Source organism: Dendrobates tinctorius, unplaced genomic scaffold (genome assembly GCF_039654945.1).
Source record: "Dendrobates tinctorius isolate UK_male_01 unplaced genomic scaffold, ASM3965494v1 ptg000005l, whole genome shotgun sequence".
Classification (NCBI taxonomy): Eukaryota; Metazoa; Chordata; class Amphibia; order Anura; family Dendrobatidae; genus Dendrobates; species Dendrobates tinctorius.
Window position 1 is genome coordinate 16,561,136 of NW_027361673.1, and position 24,376 is coordinate 16,585,511.

The 24,376-nt window shown below is 48.9% G+C and overlaps 1 protein-coding gene across 3 annotated transcripts in view; it reads right to left on the reverse strand.

The window, feature by feature from the left end:
- NEK10 (NIMA related kinase 10) overlaps positions 1-17,911 on the reverse strand; it is a 419,159-nt gene extending 401,248 nt beyond the window's left edge. For all 3 annotated transcript variants that reach the window (XR_012230919.1, XM_073568458.1, XM_073568451.1), the window contains exon 1: positions 17,841-17,911. The gene's annotated coding sequence lies outside the window, so the exon portion shown is untranslated. The remainder of the gene's footprint in view (positions 1-17,840) is intronic.
- Between the last annotated feature and the right edge of the window lie 6,465 nt (positions 17,912-24,376).

Below are 24,376 nucleotides of genomic sequence, written 5' to 3' on the forward strand. Positions count from 1 at the left end.
CTGGGCCTAACACCGTCTGAGCCTGCCTCCTGAGACATATATTTTGAATGTGTACGCTATCCATACATGTTATCTGGGGATACGGTACCCTTTCTAACCTTTGTGCAATCACGTGCAATCCATACTGGGCCCAACACCGTCTGAGCCTGCCTCCTGAGACATATATTTTGAATGTGTACGCTATCCATACATGTTATCTGGGGATACGGTACCCTTTCTAACCTTTGCGCAATCACGTGCAATCCATACTGGGCCTAACACCGTCTGAGCCTGCCTCCTGATGTATAGACATATATTTTGAATGTGTACACTATCCATACATGTTATCTGGGGATACGGTACCCTTTCTCACCTTTGTGCAATCACGTGCAATCCATACTGGGCCTAACACCGTCTGAGAATGATAGATGGGGCCCACCATACACTGGAACATTCCAAAGGTGGACATCAGACACTGGAGCAGCATTTACAGGGCCCATTATACACTAGAGCATTAGAAATGGGGCCCATTATGTTTGGAGCATTATTTGGGCCCATAAGACAGTAGAGCTTCATCCATGGGGACCAACATATACTGTAGCATTATGTGTAGCTCATCATATACTGTTTCAAACATTATATGGGACCAATGATTCTGTATGGAGAAATAGATGGGCCTCGTCAAGAGATGTAAAAAGTGAGGTATTTTTCATTGTACTATACCGCTATTTCTCTGCCGTATCGGAGCATGATGAGTTGTGGTATGTGTTAAAGGGGCGCTCTTTCGCCCAGGGCACATGAAAACCTGGAGCCCCCCCACAGTCTGTAGCCAAATAACCCCCATTTTTCAGTGCGTAACTTGTATTATGAAGTTAATTAAGGTTGACAAGCTTAAGTAAGAAGAATTGATGCTTTTGGCATTCAAATGGGCACTGTTGGTGTGTTTCCTGTCCTCCTCTCACTGCCGACTTTTATTCCCCATTGACTTACATTGGGTTTCGTGTTTCGGGACGACCCCGACTTTTCCCTATAATCGGACGATCTTGCTCGACCCGACTTTTGGAAAAGTCGGGTTTCACGAAACGAAACGCGACCCTAAAAAACCAAAAGTCGCTCAACTCTATTCAGACCCTTTGCGCACTCATATTTAAGTCACATGCATTGCTGTCCATTTCCTTGTGATTCTCCTTGAGATGGTTTTACTCCTTCATTAGAGTCCAGCTGTGTTTAATTAAACTGATTGTACTTGATTTGGAATGGCACACACCAGTCAATACAAGACGTCACATCTCACAGTGCATGTCAGACCAAATGAGAATCATGAGGTCAAAGGAACTGGCCAAGGAGCTCAGAGTCAGAATTGCAGCAAGGCACACATCTGGCCAAGGTTACAAAAGAATTTCTGCAGTACTCAAGGTTCCTAAGACCACATAATCCTTAAATGGAAGAAGTTTGAGACCACCAGAAGTCTTCCTAGACCAGGCCGTCCAGCCAAACTGAGCAATCATAGGAGAAGAGCCATTCTGAGATAGGTAAAGAAGAACCCCAAGATCACTGTGGCCGAGCTCCACAGATGCACTAGGGTGATGGGAGAAAGTTTCACAAAGTCAACTATCACAGCAGCCCTGCACCAGTCAGGTCTTTATGGCAGAGTGGCCCTACGGAAGCCTCTCGTCAGTGCAAGTACATATGAAACCCCACATAGAGTTTGCTAAAAAACACACGAAGGACTCCCAGACTATGAGAAATAAGATTCTCTGGACTGATGAGACAAAGATAGAACTTTTTGGTGATAATTCTAACTGGTATGTGTGGAGAAAACCATGCACTGCTCATCACCTGCCCAATACAATCCCAACAGTGAAACATGGTGGTGGCAGCATCATGCTATGGGGGTGTTTTTCAGCTGCAGGGACAGGACGAGTGGTTGCAATTGAAGGAAACATGAATGTGGCCAAGTACAGATACATATCCTGGATGAAAACCTCTTCTAGAGAGCTCTGGACCTTGGACCTCAGACTTGGCCGAAAGTTCACTTTCCAACAAGACAATGACCCCAAGCAAACAGCTAAAATAAAAAGGAGTCGCTTTAGAACTCTGTGACCATTCTTTACCGGACCAGCCAGAGTCATGACCTAAACCCAATTGAGCATCTCTGTTAAAGCTCCCAACTGTCCCGGATTTGGCGGGACAGTCCCGTTTTTGATTGCATGTCCCGCTGTCCCCGGGCGGTAGTTTATTTTTCCCGCATTTCACTGAGCCGCACGCCCTCCCAGATAGATCCACCGGCCACTGCAGCCCCACAGTGATGAGTGATGAATCCCAGCAATAACAGATCGTCGATAGCTGGGCTATTCAGTGCGCATAGGACCTGTGATGAGGTCACAGGAGGGGAGGAGTCAGGGGTCACATGATCAGGGGCATCCAATACCCCTGTTAATGTGACCCCTGACTCCTCCCCTCCTGTGACCTCATCACAGGTCCTGTGCGCACATCCCGACCCCTCCGTGTCTGCAGGACTCTGCTGTGCTGGTTGTCATGGATGGTGCTGGATGAGGTGAAGTTTATGTGTGGGGTCGGGAGGGGTTTTCAGTGTTGATGTGGCAGAGCTGTTTGTGTACAAGGTGTAATGTGCAGAGTCGCACGTGTACGAGGTGTACGGAGCAGAGTCGCACGTGTACGAGGAGTACGGAGCAGAGCCGCATGTGTGCGAGGTGTACGGAGCGGAGCCGTGTGTACGAGGAGTACGGAGCAGAGCCATGTGTGTACGAGGTGTACGGAGCGGAGCCGCGTGTGTATGAGGTGTATGGAGCAGAGCCGCACGTGTACGAGGTGTGCGGAGCCGCGTGTGTACGGAGCAGAGCCGCGTGTATTCGAGGTGTAAGGAGCGGAGCCTGTGTGTACAAAATGTACGGAGCTGAGCCGTGTGTTTTCGGAGCAGAGCAGCGTGTGTACGAGGTGTATGGAGCAGAACCGTGTGTGTACGAAGTGTATGGAGCAAAGCCGCATGTGTACAAGGTTTACGTCGCGAAGCCATGTGTGTACAAGGTTTACAAAGTGTGGTTGCGTGTGTACAAAGTGTACGGAGCAGAGCCGCATGTGTACGAGGTTTACGGATTGGAGCCGTGTGTGTGCGAGGTGTACGCAGCGGAACTATTTGTGTATGAGGCATACAAAGCGGAATCGTGTGTGTATGAGGTGTCCCGGATCCAGCGGGACAGTCCCGATTTTGATAGTCTGCCCCAGCCGGGAGCTTACTTTTCCCGTGGACACAGGAGTACACGGCGAAGCCCCAAAGAGCACTTTAAAATTCACACGTGACATTCCACCGGAAGCGACGTGCTAGAAGCTGACCGGAAATGAGGTAATTTCGGGAGGAGTTTATGACAGAACCATGGAGGCACTTCAGGGAATGCTTCAGATCCAGCACTGTGTCCACCTTCTCCAGCACGGACAGCGGGATCACCTTGGACTTGGGGATGTCGGCCATGTGAGTGGATCATGATATGTCCTGCACCGGGAGGCTCAGGTGGGCACTACAATGTGAGCCGGGCTGCTATAGTATCTTTATAGAATCTTTCTTTCTCTGTTTGTTTCTTTCTCTCTCTTTGTTCTTTCTTTCTCTCTCTGTTCTTTCTTTCTCCTCTTCCTTTCTCTCTCTCTGTTCTTTCTTTCATTACCCTCTTTCTTTCTCGCTCTAATCTTTCTCCCTGTTCTCTCTTTCTTTCTTTCTTTCTTTCTTTCCTCTCTTTATCTCTTCTTTCTTTCTCTCTGTTCTTTCTTTCTTTCCCCTCTTCATTTCTCTCTCTCTGTCCTTTCTTTTGCTATGTTCTTTCTTTCCCCTCTTTCTTTTTCTGTTCTTTCTGTACCATCTTTCTTTCTTTCCCAGCTCTCTCTCTCTCTGTTCTTTCTTTCCCCTCTTTCTTTCTCTCTGTTCTTTCCTTCTTTCCTCTTTCTTTCTTTCTCTCTGATCTTTCCTTTCTTTCTTTCTCTCTCTTTTCTTTATTTCTTTCCCCTCTCTCATTCTCCTTTCTTTCTCTCTCTGTTTTCTTTTTTCTCTCTCTGTTCTTTCTTTTCCTCAGTACCAGTCAGTATGCCCACAGTACCAGCCACTGTGCCCTCAGTACCAGTCAGTGTGATCAGCAGTGCTAAATGGTTGTGTTTGGGGCATGGACATGGGTGTGACTGGTTGTGAAATGGGTGTGGTTGGGGCGTGGCCTAAAATTTGCCGCTGCGCACACCGCAGCCTTTATCCCTCTTTCCCTTCTTCAAAAGTTGGGAGGTGTGTCTCTGGAGAGACCTGAAAATGGCTGTCCACCAATGTTCACCATCCAACCTGACGGAACTGGAGAGGATCTGCAAGGAAGAAGGGCAGAGGATCCCCAAACCCAGGTGTGAAAAACTTGTTGCATTATTCCCAAGAAGACTCATGGCTGGAATAGCTCAAAAGGGTACTTCTACTCCATACTGAGCAAAGGGTCTGAATACTTATGACCATGTGATATTTCAGTTTTCTTTTTTAATAAATTTGCAAAAAATTCTACATTTCTGTTTTTTTCAGTCAAGATGGGGCGCAGAGTGTACATTAATGAGAAAAAAAATGAACATGTTTGAATTTACCAAATGGCTGCAATGAAACAAAGAATTAAAAATTTAAAGGGGTATGAATACCTTCCGTACCCACTGTATGTCACAACTCATTGGAAAACAAGCCACACAATATTTGTCTGTCTCCCATGTGACCTGCGAGAATTCCGGATACTGTTGCACTCGCATTAAAGCATCCAAATGTGTATATTTTTGTAAAGCTAGTGAAAAAGGATTGTGTACAGCGAGCCTTTCCCAGCATACAGTGGGGAAATAAGAATTTGATACCGTGCAGATTTTGCAAGTTTTCCCTCCTACAAAGAATGGAAAGGTCTGTAATTTTTATCGTCGGTACACTTTAACTGAATCTAAAAACAAAAGCAACAAAATCACATTGTATAATTTTTAAATAATTAAATTGCATTTTACTGAATGAAATAAGTATTTGATCACCTACCAACCAGCAAGAATTCTGGCTCTCACAGACCTGTTACTTTTTTTAAGAAGCCCTCTTACTCTGCAATCATTATCTCTATTAATTGCACCTGTTTGATTATCTGTATTAATTGCACCTGTTTGAAGTCATTATCTCTATAAAAGACACCTGTCCACACACTCAATCACATTCCAACCTCTTCACCACGGCCAAGACCAAAGAGCTGTCTAAGGACACCAGGGAAAAAATTGTAGACCTACACAAGGCTGGGGTGGACTACAGGACAAAAGGCAAGCAGCTTCGGGAGAAGGCAACAACTGTTGGCACAATTATTAGAAAATGGAAGAAACACAAGATGACTGTCAGTCTTCCTCGATCTGAGTTCCAAACAAGATCTCACCTGAGTGGGTTAAGGATGATTCTGATATACAGTAGGTCAGGAATCAGACCAGAACTATATGGGATGACCTGGTCCAGGCTGAGCCGGGTGGCCGAGAGGCAAATGCCCCAGCAGCTGTACAGGGCCGGCCGCATAGTAAATTGTGTGTGGCCGTGCCCGCTGTACAGTCTGTGACACGGCCGTCAGCAGACACAGCCACCCGCATCAGAGTCCTATCATGCCAGCTGTGCAGCTCCCGCTCCCTCCATGATCTCTGTACTTCCAGGTCAGGTGTCAGGCGTTCGCGATGACACCATCGCACGCGCGCCGATATGTACCGGACGCTGGAAGCAGAGAGGTGCTGCTGGGGAGCGACTGTGAGGTAAGTAGGAAAAGCTTTTTTGTTTTCTTTATAAAATTAATTCAATGGGTGAGGGCAATGCAAGTGATGATGTGGGGGTTTAAGGGGACTGCACATGATGGAGTTTGGGGGTTAAAGGAGACTGCACATGATGGAGTTTAGGGGTTAAAGGAGACTGGAGGAGAGGTAAGTGGGGCTGCACATGATGGAGTGGGGGGAGTGGGGCTGCCCATGATGAAGTTGGGGGGTAAGCGGGACTGCACATGATGAAGTTGGGGGTAAGTGGGACTGCACCTGATGAAGTGGGGGGTAAGGGGGACTGCACATGAAGTGGGGGGAGGGGGATTTCACATGAAGTGGGGTGTAAGGGGGACTGCACATGATGAAGGGGAGTGGGGCTGCACAAGAAAGTGGGGGGTAAAGGGGACTGCACATGATCAAGTGGGGAGTAAGTGTGACTGCACATGATGAAGTGGGGAGTAAGGGGGGCTGCACATGATGAAGTGGGTGGGTAAAGGGAACTGCACATGATAAACGTGGGGTAAGGGCCTGCCTTTTTAGAAAACACCAGTGATTGTCTAAACGCTGTCTCTAACATCATGTCCTCCCTCTACTTGAAACTGAACCTGCCAAAGACTGAACTCCTTGTGTTTCCTCACTCTACTAATGTACCTATGCCCAACATTGCCATTTCGGTGTGTGGTTCCACTATTACTCCCCAGCAACATGCCCACCGTCTTGGGGTCATACTTGACTCCGAGCTTTCATTCACCCCCCACATCCGATCACTGGCTCGCTCTTGTTATCTGCATCTCAAGAACAATTCCAGAATTCGATCTTTTCTTACTTTTGATTCTGCAAAAACTCTTACTCTTTCTCTTATTTATTCTCGTCTGGACTATTGTAACTCTGTACTAATCGGTCTCCCTCTTACCAAACTCTCCCCCCTCCAATCTGTCTTACATGCTGCAGCCAGGATCATATTCCTCACCAATCGTTACACCGATGCCTCTACCTTGTGCCGGTCATTACACTGGTTACCCATCCACTCCAGAATCCAGTACAAACTTATTACCCTCACCCACAAAGCACTCCACGACTCAGCACCAGCCTATATCTCCTCCCTCATCTCAGTCTACCACCCTACCCGTGCCCTCCATTCTGCTGATGACCTGAGGTTAGCATCCTTAATAACCAGAACCTCCCACTCCCGACTCCAAGACTTTACACGTGCTGCGCCAATTCTTTGGAATGCACTACCCAGGTCAAGGCGATAAGTCCCCAATCCCTACAATTTTAAGCGTGCCCTAAAAATGCATTTATTCAGACTGGCCTACCGCCTCAACACATTAACCTAACTATCCCTAGGTGGCCCAGTCAAAAGTTTTGCCATTACCAGGTTCCCCTCATCATGTTCCCACATGTTTTATAAATTTATTCCGCTCCATTAGCCTCAAGGACACCGTTCTCTCCTGGTTCTCCTCCTACCTCTCTGACAGCTCCTTCACTGTATCTTTTGCTGGCTCCTTCTCCTCTTATCTTATCTTCCCCTTACTGTTTGGGTTCCTCACGGATCAGTCCTAGGCTCTCTCCTCTTCTCCTTGTATACCGCCCCTATTGGACAAACAATAAGTAGATTTGGTTTCCAGTACTATCTCTATGCTGATGACATCCAATTATACACCTCTAATCATGATATAACGCCTGCATTATTACAAAACACCTGTGATTGTCTTAACGCCGTCTCCAATATCTGAACTCCTCGTGATTTCTCCCTCTACTAACCTACCTATGCCCGACAGTGCCATTTCCATGTGTGGTTCTACCATTACTCCCCAGCAACATGACCGCTGTCTTGGGGTCATACTTAAATCAGATCTTTCATTCACCCACCACATCCGATCACTGGCTTGCTCTTGTTATCTGCACCTCAAAAACATTTCTAGAATTCGACCTTTTCTTACTTTTGACTCTGCAAAAACTCTTACTGTTTCTCTTATTCATTCTCGTCTGGACTACTGTAACTCTCTACTAATCGGTCTCCCTCTTACCAAACTCTCCCCTCTTCAATCTGTCTTGAATGCTGCAGCCAGGATCATATTCCTCACCAACCGTTACACCGATGCCTCTACGTGGTGTCAGTCATTGCACTGGTTACCCCATCCACTCCAGAATTCAATATAAACATCACTCTCACCCACAAGGCACTTCACACTTCAGCACCACCCTACATTTCCTCCCTCGTCTCAATATACCACCCTACCCATGCCCTCCGTTCTGCTAATGACCTGAGGTTAACATCCTCAATTATCAGAACCTTAGGGCCCCTTCACACATAGCGACTCACCAGCGATCCCGACAACGATATCAACGTGTCAGGATCGCTGTTGAATCGCTACATGATCGCTGGTGAGCTGTCAAACAGACAGCCTCACCAGCGATCAGCACAGCGACGCGATGTGTACGTTAGTTACCAGCAGATCGCTGGTCTCCCGCCTGTCACACGCAGCGATGCGTGCTGGCCAGCGGGAGACCAGCGACCAAAGAAAAGTCCAGAGGTTTCCCAGAGCGATCAGCGATACCGGCAGGGGGGCCGGTCGCTTATTGCTGTCACACACAGCGATCTCGCTGGTGAGATCGCTGTTGTGTCACAAAACTTATGACTCAGCAGCGATCTCGCTAGCGAGATCGCTATGTGTGACGGGGCCTTTACACTCCGTCTCCAAGACTTCTCACGTGCTGCGCCAATTCTTTGGAATGCAGTGGGGGGTCCCAGAGGCTGGACCCCCCACTGATCAGCAAGTTATCTTCCTACAGGTATCGATACTTGAGAACTTCTTACAATGGGAATATCCCTTTAAACCACTGAGTAACAATGTGCTGAGGATGAACATTCAGGATGCACAGCAGCATCCATCCCAGCGCCGCTCAACAGCTGGGTAATCAGTGCAGCATCACTACCCTATACACAGGGGGCAGGCAGACCAGCCCCCTGCTAGTGGCACATCATGCAGCCACTATGGGGCCCGCCTACCCCCAGCGCCGACTCCTGCCGCCGCCGCATTGAACTATACCAGCGACTGCCGGTACAGTTCAAAGTAATGATGGAGGAGAGAGCGTCAGCGGGTGCGTGATGACGTCATTGTGCACTCACTGTGTACCAGGCAGAGCAGGAGACAGCCGGTAGCAGCGCGGGCATGAGAAGAAGGTGAGGATTGTGGGTTTTTTTTAATACATCAGTGTGAGTACTGGACTGTGGGGCCATTCGGGGGTGGGGGTGGCGGCTATATACTACGCTGGGCTATATACTATGCTGGCTATATACCATGCTGGGCTATATACCATGCTGGGCTATATACCATGTGGTGCTGGGCTATATACTATGCTGGGCTATATACCATGTGGTGCTGGACTATATACTTTGCTGGGCTACATACCATGTGGTGCTGGGTTATATACCATGCTGGGCTATATACTATGAGGTGCTGGGCTATATACCATGTGGTGCTGGGCTATATACCATGTGGTGCTGGGCTATATACCATGTGGGGCTGTGCTATATACCATGTGGTGCTGGGCTATATACTATGCGGCTGTGTTATATACCAAGGGGGGTACATTTTACATTATATTCTATGAGGGAGGCTGTCTTATATAATATGGGGGGTTACATTATATTATATGGGGAGGTGGGCTGTATTATATTCTATTCAGGGCTACATTATATTCTGTGGGGGGCTGTATTATATTTATTATATTCTATGAGGGGTGATTGCATCAAACTCTATGAGGGGGCTACATTATACTATATGAGGAGGCTACATTGAATTCTATGGGGGCTGCATTATATTCTATGGGGGGCTAGATTATATTGTATGGAGGCTTTGTTATATTATATGGGGGATGCATTATACTATATGAGGAGGGCTACATTGCATTCTATGGAGGGGCTACATTATACTATATTGGGGATGTAATACACTCTATGAGGGGGTTGCCATATATTATATGGAGGGGCTGCATTATATTCTGTGGGGGAGTTACATTATATTCTGTGGAATGGCTGCATTGAGCTCTAAGGGGTGGCTGCATTATACTATAAGAGGGGGGCTGCATTATATTCTATGGGAGTTACATTATATTGTCTGGCGGGGCTGCATTATATTCTACATTGTATTCTATGGAGGGGCTACATTATACTATATAAGGGGCTGCATTATACTCTATGAGGGGGTTGCCATATATTCTATGGAGAAGCTGCATTATACTATATGAGGGGGGCTGCATTATATTCTATGGGGGGTTAAATTATATTCTGTGGAGTGGCTGCATTATACTATAAGAGGGGTGCTGCATTATATTCTATGGGAGTTACATTATATTGTCTGGCGGGGCTGCATTATATTCTACAATTGTATTCTATGGAGGGGCTACATTATACTATATAAGGGGCTGCATTATACTCTATGAGGGGGTTGCCATATATTCTATGGAGAAGCTGCATTATACTATATGAGGGGGGCTGCATTATATTCTATGGGGGGGGTTAAATTATATTCTGTGGTGTGGCTGCATTATACTATAAGAGGGGGGCTGCATTATATTCTATGGGAGTTACATTATATTGTCTGGCGGGGCTGCATTATACCCTGTGGGTGGCTGCATTATGCTCTATGGGGTGGTTTCATTATACTACATGTGGGCTGCATTATACTGTATCGAGGACTATGGAGAATACATTATATGAAGAACTATGGGGTGCATTATACTATGGGAAGTGAATTGTACTACATGGATGACTATGGCGGTGCATTATACTATATGGAGCACTATGAGGCGTGTATTATACTATATGGAGGACTGAGCAGTGTATTTTAATATATGGAGGGCTATGAGGCGTGTATTATACTATATGGTGGACTATGGGGAGTGTATTATACTATATGGAGGACTATGGGGCACATTATATTATATGGAGGACTATAGGGAGTGTATTATACAATATGGAGGACTATAGGGAGTGTATTATACAATATGGAGGACTATGGGGGACATTATATTATATGGAGGACTATGGGGTGTAAACTGTAGATGTGCTGCTGATAACATGATACTGTATGGTGATCTGTTAGTGATCCATCAGTGATTGTTCTGTTCCCATCATTCTTTCTCAGACAGTGGAACGAGGCCTCGAAACTAGTGTTGAACGACTTCAATATTGTCGATCACACTCAAATAGCATCATGAACTCAGCGCATGTAAATACAACCAAAATGCTTCTGTGTGATGTGCAATATGTTAACATTTTAAACTTTGCCTAGGGCCCCACTTTGCCTAAAACCGGCCCTGCCTGGGCAGTGTGAGGGCAGGCAGGCAACATAGCAGCATCCACCAGCGCCGCCCTACAGGTGGGTGATCAGTGCAGCATCACTACTCCAGGCAGTGTCAGGGGCAGGCTATACAGCAGCGCCGCCCTACAGGTGGGTAATTAGTGTAGCATCACTACCCTGGGCAGTGTGAGGGCAGTCAGACTACACAACAGCATCCACCAGAGCCGCCCTACAGGTGGGTGATCAGTGCAACATTGTCAAGGGCAGGCAAGCTACACAGCAGAGTCCACCAGCGCCACCCTACAGGTGGGTGATTAGTGCAGCAGTGTCAGGGGCAGGCAGGCTACACAGCATCATCCACCAGCGCCGCCCTACAGGTGGGTGATCAATGCAGCATCACTACTCCAGGCAGTGTCAGGGGCAGGCTATACAGCAGCGCCGCCCTACAGGTGGGTAATCAGTGTAGCATCACTACCCTGGGCAGTGTGAGGGCAGACAGACTACACAACAGCATCCACCAGGTGGGTGATCAGCGCAACATTGTCAAGGGCAGGCAGGCTACACAGCAGAGTCCACCAGCACCACCCTACAGGTGGGTGATTAGTGCCAGCAGTGTCAATGGCAGGCAGGCTACACAGCAGCATCCACCAGCGCCGCCCTACAGGTGGGTGATCAGTACAGTAGTGTCAGGGGCAGGCAGGATTCACAGCAGCGTCCACCAGCGACACCCTACAGGTGGGCGATCAGTGCAGCAGTGTCAGTGGCAGGCAGGCTACACAGCAGAGTCCACCAGCGCCACCCTACAGGTGGGTGATTAGTGCAGCAGTCTCAGGGGCAGGCAGGCTACAAAGCAGAGTCCACCAGCGCCGCCCTACAGGTGGGCGATTAGTGCAACATTGTCAGGGGCAGGCAGGCTACACATCAGAGTCCACCAGCGCCGCCCTACAGGTGGGTGATTAGTGCAGCAGTCTTAGGGGCAGGCAGGCTACACAGCAGCATCCACCAGCGCCGCCCTACAGGTGGGTGATCAGTGCAGTAGTGTCAGGGGCAGGCAGGATACACAGTAGCGTCCACCAGCGACACCCTACAGGTGGACGATCAGTGCAGCAGTGTCAGTGGCAGGCAGGCTACACAGCAGAGTCCACCAGCGCCACCCTACAGGTGGGCGAACAGTGCACCAGTGTCAGTGGCAGGCAGGCTACACAGCAGAGTCCACCAGTGCCACCCTACAGGTGGGTGATCAGTGCAGCAGTGTCAGGGGCAGGCAGGAGCAGGCATTTGCACACTGGTATTGGCACAGGTAGTGTAGCTACTTGGGGGGCAGTGGCCCCGGGCCCAGTACTCTGAGGGGGCCCACCCAGAGCTACGCTACTGTAACTGTATCGGTGTGCACAGCGCACCGATACAGTTACATTCTGCAGCAGAGCAGGGAGAATCAATCTCCCTGCTCTGCCGCCCAGCCACTATGGGGCCCCTGAGCCGGCAGGGGGGCCCGATGCCAGCAGTGGGCCCCCTGCCCGTCATCGCAGGGTCAGCTGTATCAGCATCTAGCCAATACAGCTGACCGCACTGATGAGAGAAGGAGCAAGCGCTCCTTCTCCCATCATCCCCCTGTCAGTGTCTGATGCAGACACTGACAGGGGGCGTGATGACGTCACTGCCCAGCTTCCGCTGTCAGGAGTTGAGCGGGATAGCAGGGAGCCAGGAGGAAGAGAGGTGAGTATTTATTTTTTTTATGGGGGTGCATTATTTTACAGTCTGCCGTTGGGGGATGCTGCCTTACCTAACAGTCTGCCTATGGGGGGGAATGCTGCCTTACCTAACAGTCTGCTTATGGGGGGGAATACTGCCTTACCTAATAGTCTGCCTATGGGGGGGTGCTGCCTCACCTAACAGTCTGCCTATGGGGGGGTGCTGCTGTGGCACCCCTGAGGCTCAGTCGCCACAAAGGTACTGCACCTTCTCCTAAGGTGTGGTGCCCCACCACCTAGGTAAGTTGGGAACTCCTATCCACACTCCAACACCTGCACCCACACACAGGATAGTTCAGCAATGGACCAGATTGCGGCTCCATGCTTAGGGGATAGCAGAGCACCTTTCGTGGGTCCTTGCTTCATAACACGAGATGTGCTGGGAGGTGGGTGGAGTTGAGATATATAAAAGGTTGGGAAGGTTTACAATTACAGGTCAGTCTGAAGAGAGGTCAGTCTGGGGGTCAGTCAGTCAGGAGAGGCTGAGGACGGATCCCTGGAGGAAGGGATGGAGAAAGGAGTGCTGCAGCTGCCTCAGTGATCTGAGCCAGCTGGCACGGGAAAGGAACAGAAGGAGAAAGACGTAGAACTGCAACCTAAGCTTCCATAAGAGACAGAAGGAACAGAGCGGAACGAAGGAGTAGGAGAACAGAGAGGAGTTGTGGGTTGGAAGAGGAACCCTGCCTATAGGTTCTCAGTGCAAGGCCGGGACCCGGTCCCTGAGGTTGTATGGACACTTATGGTTCTGCAGCAGACACAGGTGGAGTAGTTAGCTGTAAATGCACTACTCCCATCCAAGACTTGGGACACAACAGCAACTGAATAGAGAGCCAGGACTCTGGAGAAAGGAGTCCCCGAGAGAGGCTACAGCTGTCTGTCATACAAGTAGAGTTGCATATATAGGAAGGAGAGAAATCCGGCTTTCAGGATCGCGCTGTTCCAGTCCAAAGTTCACAAGGAGTTAATCCAAGGACCAAGCAGTGATTATAACTTCCTTTTTATTCCATAAACTCTACGCGTTTCGTGGTCTTCTCCGAATAAGCCGTTTGCCAGATGTCCCAAACAATCGAAAAGGGGATTCATCAGAGAAAATGACTTTACCCCAGTCCTCAGCAGTCCACTCCCTGTACCTCTTGCAGAATATCGGTCTGTCCATGATGTTTTTTCTGGGGAGAAGTGGCTTCTTTGCTGCCCTCCTTGAGACCAGGCCTTGCTCCAAGAGTCTCCGCCTCACAGTGCGTGCAGATGCACTCACACCTGCCTGCTGCCATTCCTGAGCAAGCTCTGCACTGCTGGTAGCCCGATCCCGCAGCTGAAACACTTTTAAGAGACGGTCCTGGCGCTTGCTGGTCTTTCTTGGGCGCCCTGGAGCCTTTTTGGCAACAAGGGAACCTCTCTCCTTGAAGTTCTTGATGATGCGATATAAATTGTTGACTGAGGTGCAATCTTTCTAGCTGCGATACTCTTCCGTTAGGCCATTTTTGTGCAGTGCAATGATGACTGCACGTGTTTCTTTAGAGATAACCATGGTTAACAGAAGAGAAACAATGATGCCAAGCACCAGCCTCCTTTTAAAGTGCCCAGTGGTGTCATTCTTACTTAATCATGACAAATTAATGGAGCAATCACTGAAACGATGTTAGCTGGTCCTTTTAAGGCAGGGCTGCAATGATGTTGAAATGTGTTTTGGGGGATAAAGTTCATTTTCTAGGCAAATATTGACTTTGCAAGTAATTGCTGTTAAGCTGATCACTCTTTATAACATTCTGGAGTATATGCAAATTGCCATTAGAAAAAATGAAGCAGTAGACTTTGTAAAAATTAATATTTGTGTCATTCTCAAAGCTTGTGGCCATGACTGTAGTATAATGCACTGCCATAGTCATCCATGTAGTACAATTCACTTCCCATAGTATAATGCACCCCATAGTTCTTCATATAATGTATTCCCCATAGTCCTCGATACAGTATAATGCAGCCACCCCATAGAGCATAATGCAGCCACCCCACATAGTATAATGCAGCCCCGCCATACAATATAATGTAACCCCCATAGAATATAATGCAGCCCTTCTCTTATAGTATAATGCAGCCACCCCTAAGAGCATAATGCAGCCACTCCACAGAATATAATTTAACCCCCCCATAGAATATAATGCAGCCCCCTCATATAGTATAATGCAGCTTCTCAATAGAATACATGGCAACCCCCTCATAGAGTATAATGTAGCCCCTCCATAGAATACAATATAGCCCTCCTCATATAGTATAATGCAGCCCCCATATAATATAATGTAGCCCCCTCATAGTATAATGAAGCCCCCATACAATATAATCTAGCCCCCCATAGAATATAATGCATCCCCCATAGAATACAATGTAGCCTCCTCATATAGTATAATGTAGCCCCCTCATAGAGTATGATGCAATCACCCCCATAGAATATAATATAATACAGACCCCCATAGAAAATAATGTAGCCCCCCATATTATATAACACAGCCTCCCCCATAGAATATAATGTAAAATGTACCCCCCATGGTATATAACACAGAGGCATAGTATATAGCCCAGCACCACATGGTATATAGCACAGCCCCACATAGTATATAGCACAGCACCACATAGTATACAGCCCACCATGGTATACAGCCCCCCCCAGAATGGCCCCACAGTCCAGTACTCATACTGATTTAAAAAAACACTCCTCACCTTCTCCTCGTGCCGGCGCTGCTCCCGGCTCCTGTCTCAGCCTGCACTGCCTGGTGCACAGTGAGTGCGCGATGACGTAATCGCGCACCCGCAGTGTCAGAGGCAGAGCGGGGAATGATGGGAGAGGGAGCGTCAACTGACGCTCTCTCCTCCATCATTGCTTTGAACTCTACCGGTGTCTATGATGCCGGTATAGTTCAATGCGGCGGCAGGGGGAGTCGTCGCTGGCGGCAGGTGGGCCCCCCTGCCTCACGGGCCCCATAGGGGCTGCGTGATGTGCCGCTAGCTGGGAGGCCCTGGGGGGAGCAGGGGGGCCCTAGGCAGCTGCCTGGTCTGCCGGCCCTTGTGGGGGGGGGTGCTGCCTTATATTACAGTCTGCCTATGGGGGCGGTGCTGCCTTACATTACAGTCTGCCTATGGGGGTGCTGCCTTATATTACAGTCTGCCTATGGGGGGGGTGCTGCCTTACATTACAGTCTGTCTATGGGGGGGTGCTGCCTTACATTACAGTCTGCCTATGGATGGTGCTGCCTTACATTACAGTCTGCCTATGGGGGGGTGCTGCCTTACCTTACAGTCTGCGTATGGGGGGTGCTGCCTTAAATTACAGTATGCCTATGGAAGGGTGCTGCCTTACATTACAGTCTGCCTATGGGAGGGTACTGCCTTAAATTACAGTCTGCTTATGGGAGGCTCCATTATACTATAGAGTCTGCCTATGGGGGGCTGCATTATACTGTAGAGTCTGCCTATGGGGAGTGCATTATACTATACTGAGGACTATCTGGTGTATTATGTTATATGGAGGCTATCTAGGGGGCCATCACACAGTGTGGCGATTACAGTAAGGGGGCTATCATACAGTGTTGGAGCCATCAAAAAGTTTGGGCGATAGTAAGTGGTGAGTATATATACAGTGAGGGGGCATTATACTCTGTATAAGAGAGCATCATACTCTGTACAGGGGAGCTGTACAGGGGGGGACTAAGGATATTATTAAATGTAAAGTGAGCACTTATTGTTATAGGGGAACTCGGTTAACTGTGACTGTCAAAGGGGCACACAGAGGGCATTATTACATTCTAGGGGACAAAATGTGGGCACTGTTTTCTAGGGCACTTGCACCCAACATCATAATATTCTAGAGGGTTGCTTTAGAATTTAAAGGGCACAGAGAACCACCCAGCAGGTGCAGTAATAGGGACACATACGGCAGCAGCGGCTCAGCATTGGGGTATCAGGTGCAGTAATAGGGACACATATGGCAGCAGTGGCTCAGTATTCGGGTATCAGGTGCAGTAATAGGGACACATACGGCAGCGGCTCAGCATTGGGGTATCAGGTGCAGTAATAGGGACACATACAGCTGCAGCGGCTCAGCATTGGGGTTTCAGGTGCAGTATAGGACACATACGGCAGCGGCTCAGCATTGGGGTATCAGGTGCAGTAATAGGGACACATACGGCAGCAGCGGCTCAGTATTGGGGTATCAGGTGCACTAATAGGGACACATACGGCAGCAGCGGCTCAGCATTGGGTTATCAGGTGCAGTAATAGGGACACATACGGCAGCAGTGGCTCAGTATTGGGGTATCAGCAGGATGAGGGGTTTGCGCAGGTTGGGGATACATGGTGATGAAGCTGGAATATGAGAAGTGAAACATGTCGTTGTTGTATTCTCTGTAGCAGAGTCGTGGCTGGAGGAGTTGTCATGTCGGTCTGGGCCAGATGGAAAAGACGCGAAAAGTCATAGATTTCAGCAGAAAGAACGTCGGCGCTAAGACACCAACTATACCTGTGGTGCTGTAATCACTTATATGTTTTGTAGGACTGGTATTTACCACTGACCATATGGCGGTAACATTAATATTGGTCTTTATATAGAGATTCTTCTCAGTACAGCGCAGTCATCTCCTACATCCATTATTAGGGTGCGTCACCGAGTTGTAATCAAAGTTACCTAGTTAGGGGCCCACTCAGAAGTTTCGTCCCCCGTGAACCAAAACCCTGGCTAGTGGCTACACCTCTTGATTGGCACCAAATAATGTCTGAAATTAATTGGTCTTATCTCTTAGAAACAGTCAGAGCTGCCATTATTGGGATCATTCTGCGGCGTTTCCAGACACCCACCAGACAATGCACAACGTCCAGAGTCCCCTGCACCGGACGGCGGACACCTGACAGCACACTGATGGGCGCCCACTGAGAGCGCTGCAGCCGGGGCACCACAAAGCCCAGCATACAGCCGCGGCGGCCCACTAGCAGTGGAGAGTCCCTCCCGCCCCCCGCACAGCCCGGTACTCACATACTGCACTGCCGCTGCTCGGTGGCCGCTCTCGGGTCCCGGCTGCCGGTCTCCCTGGTAACGGTGTAAACAGTGACGACGGGACACAAAAAAGACACGCTGGAGGGGCGGAGCCAGGCATGCGCACCCCGAGCTGAGAGCGAGCGGCATCAAGCACGGTGGTACCTGTAGTGCCTCACTGGGTGTATACGCTCCGTAGGGGTCTCTGCCCCGCACCGACCGTTGGATTCTGTCACTGACGCCGCTGTGGAAGTCTGTGAAGCTGTACGATGGTCACATCTGAGGGAGGGAGGATAGCTTGGAGCTCCCCTACTATATATATATATATATATATATATATATATATATATATGCTATTATAGAATTCTGGAAACCGCAAATGAGAAAAAATGGAACCGTCAAGTTAATTAGTACTGAGTGTGAGCAGAAATCCGCGCACGCGCACATGTCAGCTGCCATCAGTGAGGCTATTACTAGTGGTCTGAGAAGCTGAATACACTTGGGCACAAAAGTCATCAAGTTTCGCTGCTGGCAGCCTCCTTTGCTAACGATGTCCCACATGTGCACAGTGGGAGACAAGTCCGGGACGCTGCAGGCCATGGTAGCACATTTAGGGTGTGTGCACACGTTGTGGATTCTGCTGCGGAATTTTCCGTGCGGATTAGCCTGCGGTTTGACACCTGCCATGGAACAGGTGCCAAACCGCTGCGGAATCTGCACGAAGAATTGACATGCTGTGGATTTAAATCCACAGCAAATCCGCGCAGAAAATTCTGCACCGTGGGCACTGCGGTTTTCAATTTGCATTGACTCAAATGGTACTGTACACCGCAGCAGAAACTGCTGCAGATCCGCAGGGCCTAATCCGCTGCGGATCCGCAGCAGAATCCGCAACGTGTGCACAGACCCTTTGGCTGTACAAGCAATATACGGTCTGACGTTGTCATGTGCCTCTTGGGACACTTTGGACAAGTGGCCAAACCACAAGTTCCACAGCTAAATCAATGTAATGCTGAGCTGATAGTGTTACTCGAATGAAGAGGAGGGGGCTCTGATTTTCCCATCCTTAAAAGTCATCACCATTATCCCAGGAGTAGGACCAGTGTAACGTTCCCTCATCATTTACCACTTGCCATTATCCTCAGGCTATCACAGTGCAGAGCAAGACTGCATTGGAGGCTTGAATGAAGGTCTATCCTCTTCAGCAATGAGTCCGGCTTTTGTCTTAGATAAGACCTGGGCAATTGCTGCCCACGGGCCACATCCGTGCCCTCTGGCTGTCTCAGTCAGGCCCGCAGACTGAGACAGCCGTGAGGCTGGAAACCAGAGGTCCACGGGCCGCACCCGCTCACTGTCTCCCGCAGTCAGCATTGGTGGAGGAGGGGCCTCCAGCCACTTCCTCCACCAATCTGTGTGAAACAGCTGACGTGGTGACGTCATCTCATCGCGTCAGCTGTGTACCGCCGGAGAGTCAGCGCATCGGAGACAGCAGCAGAAGCAAGGCGCCGGGGAACAGGCCGAGGTGAGTATGTGGTGTTTTTTTTTCTCATGTGTATGAATATGAGAGTGAACATGGGGATTCTATGGGGGTGACATGCAGCACATGGGGAGGCTATGTGGTGACATGCTGCACATGGGGAGGCTACGGGGGTGTCATGCTGCACACGGGGAGGCTATGGGATGTCTGCTGCACACGGGGAGGCTATGGGGGTATCATGCTGCACATGGGGAGGCTATGGGGGTGACATGCTGCACATGGTGAGGCTATGGGAAGGCTGCATACTGTCATGCAATATATGGGGAGGCTGTGTGGGGCTCAGTCAGTATATGGGGAGGCAGTGGGGGCCTCATGAAGTATATGGGAGGCTGTGTGGGGCCTCATGCAGTATATGGGGCAACTGGGGCTCATGCAGTACATGGGGAAGCTGTGTTTGTCTCATGCAGTACATGGGGAGGCTGTGTGGGGCTCGTGCCGTATATAGGGAGGCTGTGTGGGGCTCATGCCGTATATAGGGAGGCTGTGTGGGGCTCATGCCGTATATAGGGAGGCTGTGTGGGGCTCATGCCGAATATAGGGAGGCTGTGTGGGGCTCATGCCGTATATAGGGAGGCTGTGTGGGGCTCATGCCGTATATAGGGAGGCTGTGTGGGGCTCATGCTGTATATAGGGAGGCTGTGTGGGGCTCATGCCGTATATAGGGAGGCTGTGTGGGGCTCATGCCGTATATAGGGAGGCTGTGTGGGGCTCATGCCGAATATAGGGAGGCTGTGTGGGGCTCATGCCGTATATAGGGAGGCTGTGTGGGGCTCATGCCGTATATAGGGAGGCTGTGTGGGGCTCATGGCGTATATAGGGAGGCTGTGTGGGGCTCATGGCGTATATAGGGAGACTGTGTTGGGCTCATGCCTTATGGCAGCATACTTAATTTTGCTCAATATTAAGTGATACAATTAATATTAATAAATTAATATTGAGTAGAATTAATTTCAAGCTATTGGTTCGGCCCTCCACAACAGTCATGGTCTCTCATGTGGCTCCTCGGGAAAATTAATTGCCCACCCCTATCTTAGATGCAATGATAACTGGAGGTTGGTCTGGAGACAATGTGGGCAGCACCTTGAAGGGGCTTTCACAAGGGAATGTCACACTGATCCCACTCCCAGGATTATGATGTGGGGTGGAGCAATGTATGGCAGTGAGCCACTCTCGTCTTCATTCCAGTCATACTAACAGAACGGCATTACATTTATTTGGTTGTGGAACAAGTGGTACAGCCATTAATCCAAAATGTCTTAGGAGCCATTTTCCAACAGGACAAATTCCAGGCTGCACATTTCTTATTCTACTATGAGCAGCCTGCATGGCCTAAATGTGCTACCATGGCCTGCAGCGTATCAGGGCTTGTCTCCCTTCGAGAACATCTGGGCTTGGTTGGCAATAGCAAAGAGAGCTGCCAGCAGTCTATTTAGTTAGGTGCAAGGTCTTTACTGTGTGAAGAACACTTGGCTATTTTTCGTCATCTGGGTTAAAAATGATGAATAATACCATGCGATTGATCTCATTTCAATTAGGGAAGAGAACGCAGAAAGTCTTATCCCACATGGAGTGTAGGACATGTTGGGTGTGAGCGTATACAATTGATTTTGTCTGAGTAAGGCTGTTGGTAAGGTCTTTTAACTGAAATGTTTACTGGAACTTTAGACAAGTGCACAATACCTGCAAATTTTAAATGTTTCCCCCCACTTACACAAGAATCAGCCATTATCGGAAGTGCTCGCCTCCCTTAGTGATTGATGCCTGACAACTAGAGATGAGCAACTTTGCCTTTTTTCGGGTCAAGTCGGGTTTCATGAAACCCGACTTTCTCAAAAGTCGGGTCGAACGAAATCGGCCGATTATCGTGAAAAGTCGAAGGCCGACTGAAACACGAAATCCAATGCAAGTCAATGGGGAACCAAGGTCGGCAGGGAGTGGAGGACAGGAAACACACCTACAGTGCCCATTTTAATGCCAAAAACATCAATTCTTATTACTTAAGCTTGTCAACCTTAATTTACTTTATAATAATAGGCATTGAAAACTGGGAGTTATTTGGCTAAAGTTGTGGGGGGGTAGGGCTGGCTCCAGATTTTCGTGGGCCCAGGGCCAAAGAGTGTCAATGGGCTCCTTTAACACTTGCCACAATTCATGATCCTCTGATACGGCAGAGAAATAGCGGTATAGTACAATGAAAAATACTTCACTTCTTACATCTCATGACTGATATCCATTTTAAATTCTCCAATAGCTCCAAAAACGGACAGTATATTACTCCATACAGTATTATAGCCACTGCATAGTGCGCTATATAGAGTAATGAGGCCCATATATTTCTCCATACAGAATCATTGGTCCCATATAATGTTTGAAACTGTATATGATGAGCTCCACATAATGCTACAGTATATGTTGGTCCCCATGGATGCAGCTCCACTGTCTTATGGGCCCAAATAATGCTCCATATATAATGGGCCCCATTTCTAATGCTCCAGTGCATAATGGGCCCTGTAAATGCTGCTCCAGTGTCTGATGTCCACCTTTGGAGTGCTCCAGTGTATGGTGGGCCTCAAATATCATTCTCCAGAGTATAGTGCTCCCCAAAAATAGCTGTGCCAACATTGAAAACAATTAAATAAGTCTCCTCGCTAGGGAATCCCTGTACTAGTCTGGACTCCTCGTCGTCCCCATCTTCCATGTCACTGCACTTGGACTGTTTAGGCAGAGGGCATACAGACATGATGTCATTGCGCTCTCTGACCAGAATGTCACTGTCAGGAAACGTGGAAGACGTCACGGCGGTGGAGCAGGGAGAGGTAAGTATTTCAACTTTGCAAGTGCTGTGATCCTGGCGACGGCACTGGCACAGGGCCCCTCATAGTACGGCGGTGTGTCTGACGGCGGGAGGGCAGCCCTCCCACACCGGCAGAGACACTTGCGTACTATGAGGGGCCCTGTGCCAGTGCCGTCGCCCATGAGTATGCCCCCCCATCTGCTCAAGGAACCTGCACTTTCATCTGCACCTTCCTCTTTGTCACCGTGTAAGGTGGTATAGTATGCGGGAAGGGGAACCTGAGTTTCATCAGGGTCAGATTCTGACTGTGTAGAGTGCGAGGGGAATGTAGTGGTCTGGGTCAATGTACCGGCAGAATCATCTAGCAGTGGCTGGGCATCAGTGCACTTGTGGCTCCCAGAGGAGTACGGTCGCCACAGTGGCATTACCTTCCTCCTATGGAGTGTGATGTCGTGCTTGGGAGCAACGAAGGATCTCTCTAGCACTTAAACCAACACACAACACAGTACCCACTCCAGGCCAGCAGGGAGACCTCTGAACCTGACTGCTGAGGAGCTGCTCTCTGTGGTCGGGAGGAGGGAAGTTAGGGCAGTCTGTGAAGGGAAGGGGAAGTGTGTGGACGTGAGAAGGGGAGCTGGAGGATGAGCAGAGTAAAGGCTCACTCCTAGCTGGAGCGCATGGTCGGGATTCCGGTCTCCGAGTTTGTAGGGACACTGACGGTCCTGCAGCAGAAACCGGAGGAAGTAGTAGCTGTAAATGCTCTATTCCCAACTAAGGCTCTGAGGCCCCAGCAGTGACGTGTGTAAGCCAGGAGGAAAACGCTATGGCTGCCTGCCCTACGAGAAAGTTCCAAAAGAGAGTTAACAGGGGGAACTTCAGTGAACTCAGTACTGCGAGTACCTCAGATAAGCGCTAGAACGGAGGCCACACTACCTATCTGAAGAGAGAGAATTCCAAATTTGCTTCCAGGCTGACCAACTCCTTCTCCATCTGTACTCTGGGTCCTGGACGGCACTTACCAAGTACAGGTAAAGGAACTGCACGACTGTGTCTGTCATCTTTCTCCTGCGCCTGGCACACGGCTCTGCTATATCCTGCACTGCACACCATCTACCAACTCTTTCATCTGCCCTGCGACTACGGCCCTACCTGTGCAGGGCTTCTACATCTTAGCTGCACCACAACATCTGTCCCAGAGAAGCGACACTGCAGCGAGGGTCAATCTGATCAGAAACCACAGGTGGCATCACGTATCATTCACCTATAAACGTTATTCACCCCTTTGCATTGATGCACAAGGCCACGGAACGGGTCATCACCACCAACGTGACACATCCCTCTGAGACACCGGCCCGGTACCGATTAACCCCACTGCCCTGGCTGGCCTCCCACACTCCATGTCAGATTCATCTTGGACTGGGGAATTCACGATTTGACTTGATAACCCAGGCATGGTATGATAGAAAGAGCTACATGGACTAATGTGAAGTGTGGCCTGCTGCATCATTCACTTTTGGTGGGGGTGAAGGACACAAGGAAAGGGGTTCTTCCTGACCAGGAGCCAGTACCTGACGACTAAATATAACCAGAAGATCCGCAAGAAATAATCACACATGTGGGACAATGTTCCAGATGTCAATGATACACTTAGAGTGGTGGGTGGAGGAGGACTTCCTGGCAGAAAGGGTACAGTATCACCGGATAACAGGTATATATAGCATAGTTTAAACATTAAAAAGCTTTGTCTATATATCAGGAGGTAGACTCAGAGGGTCTCAGGCCCAGTATGGATTTGATGTGATTGTACAAAGTTGAGAAAGGGTACAGTATCACCGGATAACAGGTATATATAGCATAGTTTAAACATTAAAAACCTATGTCTAAATATCAGGAGGCAGACTGAGACGGTCTCAGGCCCAGTATGGATTCGACGTGATTGGAGAAAGTTGAGAAAGGGTATAGTATCACTGGATAGCAGGTATATATAGCATAGTTTAAACATTAAAAATCTGCGTGTATATTTCCGGAGTCCGACAAAGACACTCACTGCCTCAGTATGGATTAAACTAGAATCTAAAAAGTAGAAAAAGGGTTATGTATTCGAAGCGTACACCAGTATACACTGTTGGGGTATTTTTCAATCTTCATATATATTTCAGTCTCAGTAAGACAGTCCAGACTCTCCGCAAGAGGAAAGTAGATGGA